The 8,979-nt window shown below is 35.3% G+C and overlaps 1 long non-coding RNA gene across 1 annotated transcript; it reads left to right on the forward strand.

Annotated features, from left to right (window-relative positions):
- The first annotated feature begins 1,550 nt into the window (after positions 1 to 1,550).
- Positions 1,551 to 6,061, forward strand: LOC146748263 (uncharacterized). Its single transcript, XR_014931311.1, has 2 exons — positions 1,551 to 1,783; positions 5,663 to 6,061. It is a non-coding gene; the product is annotated as an uncharacterized LOC146748263 (long non-coding RNA).
- Positions 6,062 to 8,979: the final 2,918 nt, after the last annotated feature.

The raw sequence follows: 8,979 nt of genomic DNA on the forward strand, positions 1-8,979 counted from the left end.
AAAAAACGAATAACCCTGGAATACACACAATATACTGAATTTCGGAACAAATCGTGCATTACTTACAGCAGCAGAATACCACAGAAATATCAGACGAAACATGAAAACACTATATATTGTATTTCAGCTTGAACCCTCTATATTGCAATTCAAGGAATTAACCCCATATGTGCATCCATTTCCCACCTTGGTATCACCCACCCCTGAAAACAAACTCTTAATACCACGCTGAAGCGTTTGGTAAAAACAATCCTGACCCACCGCTACCATGGCAACAGCCAAAGTCTTGTAATAGCAGTGCCCAAATGATCATGCCTTTTATTTTGGCTACGTTGCGCACTGGTAAGAGATCACCGGCGCCGACATTGTTACCACTGTCAACGGAATCCCAACGCAGCTTTGAACTTTGAATAAAATGTAAATGCTGCTTCCAATCTAGAAAATACTATCGCAAAACGATTGGAAATTATACATTTAACGGCTGAATACGTCCTAACAATAAAATAAAGTGACTTCTAATGACTGCCATGTTATTTTGCAAACCTCGTATAAGGTGCCCGGTTTTAGTTATAAACAGACGTTAGCTTCACGTTCATGTCCCTTCCATGATAACAGCCGAAAACATATTGCTTGTTTTTTACCGGTTTTCATTGGCAACCGAAGTATTTTTATTTTGTAAACAAATTTTCGTCTGCTATTTTTATTCAGTTCAAATCGTTCAGCAACATTTTTGGCATATTAGGTGTACATCACATGGAATACTACGATTGAGAGAACTTGATGTATGTTGACTGATTTTTATCATAGTACGAAGTACCAGGAAGTTACTCAGATCCAAATAAAGATTACCAACGTCAAATGAGCAACATTAGACTGGTAATCAAGATTCATGTAATCCATGGCTAACAAGCAACATCACAAGCGAAGTTGTAGCATGCAGTAAGTCATCCCGTCAGTGGAGTACCGCAGTAACACGGCATGTTTGCCATCAGCATTGTATTCAAACGAATCACGTGGTGTGCCGTTCTCGTTCAAACCCGGGATTCGATCAATAGGGGAGTCCCATTAAAAAAACACATTGCAAATCATGCAAGTTCAACATTTTCAAACCAATATACTAAAACAGAAATGCTCAGAGATGTAAATGAAGGATAGATATTACTTTTCACTATACACATCTCTGTGGATACTATTCCTCACATATTCTACTCCCAATTACTTCTGCGTAAAATGGACTAGCCTCTTCATGTTGACATTCAGACTAAAATCACGTGACAGGCTGTTAAAATTGGCTGTTGCATACTCTTTCGCCGGTCTGGAAAATGTGTTTAATTAACTCACATTCAAGCAACAATGCAGATTTCCCAGTGGGAGTGAGACTATTCAAACTCTGCCACTAAAAAATAGGGGTGTTTTCAGCAAAAAACGAATAACCCTGGAATACACACAATATACTGAATTTCGGAACAAATCGTGCATTACTTACAGCAGCAGAATACCACAGAAATATCAGACGAAACATGAAAACACTATATATTGTATTTCAGCCTGAACCCTCTATATTGCAATTCAAGGAATTAACCCCATATGTGCATCCATTTCCCACCTTGGTATCACCCACCCCTGAAAACAAACTCTTAATACCACGCTGAAGCGTTTGGTAACAACCAGTTCCGATAAAAGGGGCATCACCACTGTGTTAACAGTCGTTGCTGACAGTCAAACAAATCTTGCAGGCAGAGATAATGGTAGAAGTTTCGAAATGGGTACATCAAAAGATCGTGTAAGTATTGTTGTGGGTGTATTTTCTTTCTTTGTAGTTAGGGTTAGACCATTTGATTTTTGAGGGGGGGGGAGGTCATGTCAGTGAAAGGCAAATTTTTTTTTTTTTTTATGTGTTTGGAAATTTTTTTATCAGTAGGTTTGCTTGCAAATTTTTTTTTTAGGAGTTCATCATATCCAACATTTTGTTTTCATTATCTTCAATGAAGGTAGAAAAGACTTGATATTTTACTGCTATTTTACGTTTTTTGACAAAGTGGCCTCCATTTCGACAAATTTGATCAAATCTCAAGACAAAACAGTCGGCCATTTTGGTCCAAATTTTTGAAAAAAAATATGACGTGCATGTGTAACCCAATATACATGATCATCATATAAAGTTTGATTGAAATCGCCCTATTCAGCTTCGGGAAACAGTTCCAGACACGTTACAGACTGTGAATTTAAGATATTAAACAAAATGGCCGCCATTTCGACAAATTTGAGCAAATCTCTAAACAAAACATGGTGTTGTATTGTATTGAAATATAGTACCTATGTAAAAACTTTCAAGTGAATCAGACGATATCTTTCAGAGGAATCAGCACAAAAATGAAAAAAAAAATGAAATGGCCGTGAGTCGGCCATTTTGGACCGAATCTTGAAAAAAAGTGACGTGCACCAATAACCCAATATGCATGATCACCATACAAAGTTTGATTGAAATCGCCCTGTTCACGTTTAAATATCAGAATTTAGCAAATTTGAGGGACAAAATGGCTGCCAGTCAGCCATATTTAATTGAATCGTAATGAAAATTGGCATATGTAATTCATCATAGATTGTCTGTATACCAAGTTTGAACGAGATCGGTCAAAGGTTGTCTGATAAATGGATCCAGAAGGACGGACGGAACCCAAATTAATAATCCCTGTTTTCGGACTTCGTCCGAACTGGGACTAAAAAGGTTTGTCGGCAGTCCGAAAACAAAAAGAAAAAAAGAAGAGAAAGTGTGCAAACAAAAGATCACTGACATTGTAACAAAAAGGGCTAAAAGGCAGGTGACTGCTACATGTACTAAAGTAGCCTGATGACAGTGGAATGGTGGAATGGTTGGTGCGAGTGAGGTGGGTGGTGAGAGTGGAGTGGTTGGTGAATATGGGTTGGGTAGTGAGAATGAGATGGTAGGTGTGAGTGAGGTGGGTGGTGAGAATGAGATGGTAGGTGTGAGTGAGGTGGGTGGTGATAGTGGAATGGTTGGTGAAAGTAAGGTGGGTGGTGAGAATGAGATGGTAGGTGTGGGTGAGGTGAGTGGTGATTGTGGAATGGTTGGTAAAAGTGAGGTCAGTGGTGAGAGTGGAATGGTTGGTGAATGTGGGTTGGGTGGTGAGAATGAGATAGTAGGTGTGAGTAAGGTTGGTGGTGATAGTAGAATGATTGGTGAAAGTGAGGAGGGTGGTGAGAGTGGAATGGTTGGTGAATGTAGGTTGGGTGGTGAGAATGAGATAGTAGGTGTGAGGTGAGTGGTGATTGTGGAATGGTTGGTGAAAGTGAGGTGGGTGGTGAGAATGAGATAGTAGGTGTGAGTGAGATGGGTGCTGAAAGTGAGGTGGGTACTAGTGAGAGTCGGATTGTAGGTCAGAATGAGATTGCTCTGTATGAGTGTGATGTAAAACATTTGCTGACAAAAAAATGTTCTCATTTATTTTAATATTTATTTTATAAAATTTTATTTATTTTTGACTCCCGCGTGCGAAGCACACAATGGGAGTCTTTGCAGTTACCCTGTCTGTATGTGTGATCTGATATCCCAAGAACCGTATGTTGGTTTTTAATGAAACTTGGTGAATAGGTGCTCTGGGCTAATATGCAGATTTGATTAGGTTTTGATTAGTAAATTTTCGGCTTTTCCACTGATATCTCAGATACTAATCATCACATTTCAATGAAACTTGCATAGATACATAGGACAATCATAGACAAATATGAGAAATATTAATTACCTAATTTGCTTAATTAATCAATTTTTAGCTTTTTATATTTCAAGTACTATTACTTCATTACTTTTCAATGAATCTTGGTACATAGATGTTCTAGGACAATACATAGACCTGATTAGTTTTTGGTTAAAATCATATCATATTAATTACTTAATTTGCATAATAAATCATAATTTTTGGTTATAATCACATTTCAATGAAACTTCGTACATAGAAGGTCTGTGACAGTACTTATCTTAATTTAATGAATCTTGGTACATATATACTCTAACACAATGTGATGATTAAGTTAGTTTTAGGTTTATATACATCTATAATAATTATATAATATCTATAATAATATAAATCTATATAATTTACTTTTCAGCTTTCAACTAATTTAGTTATGATTAATCATCACATTATAATGAAACTTTGTACATGTGCACCATGGAACAATATACAGACCTAAATCTATACATAATAATTTCTCAATTTGTAAATAATTCATTTGGTTCATTGAGGTAATCCACAGACATGATTAGTTTAATGCATATTGATTATCTATGATTAGCCCATTTCTGATATTAAACAAAAATCAGATTTAAATTGAATTCATCGCAGAGGTGTTCTGGAACTAATTAGAATAAAAACCATGGATGAAAAATCAAATGTATTTTCTGTATGTATTATAAATTGTGATAATGTGAATCACATTTTTTCATGTTGTGCATCTCAACTAGCAGACAAAAATTAGTTGCCAAGCTTCTTGTTTGAAAAGCAAATCTTAAATTTTGATTAATTTTAATGTGTCTCCAATACTCTCAGCATTCAAGAGTTCTTTCTAAGCTTCCTTTGATATTTATTTTATTTTTTACTTGTTTAATAAGACATGGTCACATAACATAGCGTGGAATGCTTTATTTGCACTGGCATTTTATTTTCCCTGTTTTACCTGTAGTCAATTTTCTGCAAAATAAAAGTGAAAATGCAGCTTTCTCTATACGTTGCATTGAGTCTTAATACAACATAGTGAAAATTAGATCCACACAATGCCAGAAAGCTGTTTTCAACGAAAATAAATTCCAGAGAAAATAAAGTATTTTACAGTAGTCAGCAATATTGCAAGCAACTTTTCTATCAATGTTTCTGTTTTAGTCTGTAAATGTATTTAAACTAAAACAGCTAAATTGTTAGAGATATTGCATGCAATACCATATTTGCTCTATTAGTAGCGCATGCTCTTATGTAAATAACAGAGGTGTTTCTATGGTCAAAATACATCATATTTTAATAAATCAGTATACAATCAATGCAATTGTTGCCGTACATGTGTTTCTATTGGAGATGCTCTTCTAATAGAGCATATATGGTATACAATCTAAATGCAACTAGAGTGAAATTGTTTTTGAAATTAATATTGAAATGCAGATATTAATTTTCCCTCTGCTATTAATTAATCCACAAACCAGAATTATTGACATCCATTTATATATGACCTAGTTTCTTGTACTCTGTGTCCCCTTATCTTGGCAGGAAGAATTGCCATGTTTTTCCCGAAGTCATATAGTGACAAATATTTTTTTTTTACACTGGTGAAGCAGCAATTTTTTTTTTGAAGAACCCTTTACTTTGCAAATTTTTTTTTTCGTTTCTGACCTCCCCCCTCAAAAATCAAATGGCCCAACCCTTATTTTGTCTGTGTGAACAATGATCATGCATCAAGTAAAACAATTTAAGATGATCGCCACCTGTTTTTTCTTTCAATTTGGGTTGTCATTAATGATGGTCGTCACTTTGTGTATTTACCAACTCGGAATTCATGTTCAGTTTCATAAAGTTTCATTTATTCCACTATTCCACTATGTGAAAATTGCGTGCATTTCTATGTTTAGATAATTTATTTTCATCTCGTATTTCAGTTTGTCTATCTAGACAAAACAATGACTCAATGGCTATTTGTGTGACATCATTGTAGTGTTCACCCCATCTAACTGCTAAATGAAGTTGTAAACAAGCTAGTAAAAGCTTGCATACACATCGAGTGGGTGAATGACGCTTCACATGCTTCATACTGGCTAAGCAGAAGTGCTTGAGTGGGTTATTGCGACGTGGAATAAAGTTCAATCACAATTTTTCATTAATTCATTCCAAGATTGGTGTCTCAAATGCATTCGATGACAGTTTAAGAAGTTCTGGCGGAAGACAATAATGCAATTGGAAATATATTTCAAAGTGATGATGAAGATTTTCTGTGAATTATAAATAAAATAACCAAGACACAAACCAAACGGCCCTTTGTAGGGCTACCACCTACTCCATTACCATTTGTGCGTGTGTTTATTTAGTGTATAAACTGTTTTTAATAGCTTTCATGTTGTGTATGTGTTTGTTGAATGTACCAGTTTTGAACTCATGCGCAGACAATGCTTCACCACTTTTGGATGAAATCAAATGGTTACAAGAATCTAGATACCAACAGGTTTGTTATTTAAATCTACATCTGACCACTCATACTCTTTAGTGAAATCAACTGGTTGTAAGGATCCAGATTACCAGTAGGCCTGTTATGTTGACCTCAGACCCCTAATCATCAGTATCACATTCATAGTCTATAATGTTGGGATCATTACCACCATTTACAAAATGTTTTATTTAGACGTTGCATTTGTTGTATTCAATCAAGTAACATCACATCCTATTATACATTATATTATATTATATTATACAAGTCCGATAAATTCATGGAACTACGTATAGTTTAAGTATGTTTTGATATTGGGGCAACAAGTTAAATTGCAATGGTAACGACCATGTAAAATAACTTTTAGCTCCTCTCACCTCATATACTACACAACAACGGGGCCACAAAGTTATGTTTGATTAGTTTTTGGTGATATCTACCATACATGAGATCAACGATTTGTGTTTCAAAGACTGAGACTGCCATATTTATGTTTTTTTTGTTTTTTTTTGTTTTTGTATTTATAAACTTTTATTGGAGTTTGCACTGAAATTAACATCTTACATACCTGGTTTGTACATTACAAATTGCAATTAATCTACATATTGTGAAGGGGATTGGGTAACATTTTTCATAAAATATCCCCATTTCTTGTTATGAGAAGTCAACTTATTCCGTCGGACAGCAATGAAGTACTCTATCTTCAGGAAATATTTTACATATCTTTTGTATGCCATGGATTCTGGCTTTTGATTTTTATGTCTACACAAGTAAATATATTTTTTTGCTACCAGAAAGAGGAAGTTGACTAAACATGTAAAGTTTTCATCCCCCAAAAGGATTTGTCGTGCATTCGGGAATGCCCGCAGGCCAAGCTTACCCCCCAAGCATATACAGTGTTTCCCAAAAATCTTGGGTGCATTGACATTGGTAAAACAAATGGATAAGAGATTCAGAGCATGGTGAACAGAAAGTACACAGATCAGACTCCACAATGGGAGGGTTCATCTTAAATAATGTTTTGTTTGTGGTCAGAATATTATGGATTATTTTGAGTTGAAATTCTCTGAGACGAGTATCAATTGTAGTACGAAAGGGTAACTGGTAGATTGGCAACCAAGACATCAAGTTTGATATATTCAATAATACAGTAAAATAGGTCTCAGATCTAGGCGAGATAAATTTGTTGCTACAGTTTTTGTAGTACAATTTTGTAACTCAACCGATGTACTGCCGTGTTTAAGTCTAACTGGTTTATCCAAAGGGTTAACATTCCATTTATGTGTTGTTGATATTCTATTCAGATCATTGTGAAGTGCTTTTTGAATACTTATTTCCAGTGACAAATCACTAAAGTAACTTTATTGTCATTAACAGTCAGCTAGCTTTGTTTGCATCACTCAAACAAAATACTTTATTATTTAAAATAGTATCAAAACAGAGATTTTGAGTCATGCTAGGACTGCACTATTTACTAGACCATTCATGTACTTTAAATGATTTTCACATGGAGGCAAACAGTTGATCACTGAACCTCTCAAATTCAATCATGCCAGCTCACAAAAAGCTTGGTGTTTGATTTGATTCAATTTTCCAAAAAAACTAAATTCAAAACAGAGTTTCTGAAATGGATCAGTAAAATTTCAAACTTAAACCAATCAGAGATCAATTTACAAGCTGTTATTATTAAAACAATTGCACAAAAGACATCATTGAGAGGACATTCCCAGGTAACAAAAACTGAACTGCAGGAAGTAAAAAAAAACAGCTGAAAAGAAAAGAGAAATGAAGGGATAGTAAAATCAAGAAACTAAAAATGAGAGTGAAGCCAAAACCAAAAGATCTTCTAAAGCCAAAAAAAGTCCAAACATCTAACAACAGGAACCAAAACCAAAAGACAAAGTTTTTAAATTTGATGAACTTCAACAATCCATTGCAGATTTGGAGAATAAGTTGTTGGAAATGGAAGGACAATTAAGTGAGGAATTGATTTTCTTCAATCCTGTCACTAAGTAATTTTACTTTCTTAGTGGAGTGTGGTATTACATTGCATCACTGTAATGTTGCCACTGACAAAATGGTAGAAGTTATTGAAACTGGTAGCACCAACACGTCTCGCGTACCCCCGAACCTTTTACTCCATGGTGGACACAAAGGCATCAGTTGTTCAAAAACTTGCATCAGCAACTTGTGTGTAAACCAAATACAACTCTATACTCGACACGCAATTTTGGGAAAACACCTTGCCGAAAGATAGTGTTCGCTAGGATTGAGAGAGATGGTGAATAAATCTGCTACTGGAGTCTGCAACAGCAGTACAACCATTGCTGGAAAGCAGCTCCTTACCAACATCAAAAACACCATGTCTGACAGGGCCAGTGTTAATCTGCCAGACATGATTACATAATGAGAGCTGCTTTCTACAGAGGAGCAGATGGCATCCAGTAAGCTTAATAATTTGTTTTTGTGGCTTACATATTTGGTTAATTTAGCAAAGTGTGCAGCATCTACAATCCCCAAGTTTGAATCCTTATTGCCGGGAGACAAGGAAGTAATATCTAGTCTCGGACAAAGCAGTATATTTCAACTGATCGGCGAAGCAAGCAAGCAAGTCCTTCTCCCAGGATGGTGATGCAAAAAGTTGCAGCCACTCTGATTTTAAAGCATTTTGTTCTTCATTTAATGAAAAAGTTTGTTTTATTAGTTATTGGGTAAATAGGTTCAAAATATCCTTTATTTAGCGCAAGTTTCATATTATCTATTGTCTAATATTGT

This window comes from Saccoglossus kowalevskii, chromosome 2 (genome assembly GCF_978046115.1).
Source record: "Saccoglossus kowalevskii chromosome 2, keSacKowa6.1, whole genome shotgun sequence".
In the NCBI taxonomy this organism is placed as follows: domain Eukaryota; kingdom Metazoa; phylum Hemichordata; class Enteropneusta; family Harrimaniidae; genus Saccoglossus; species Saccoglossus kowalevskii.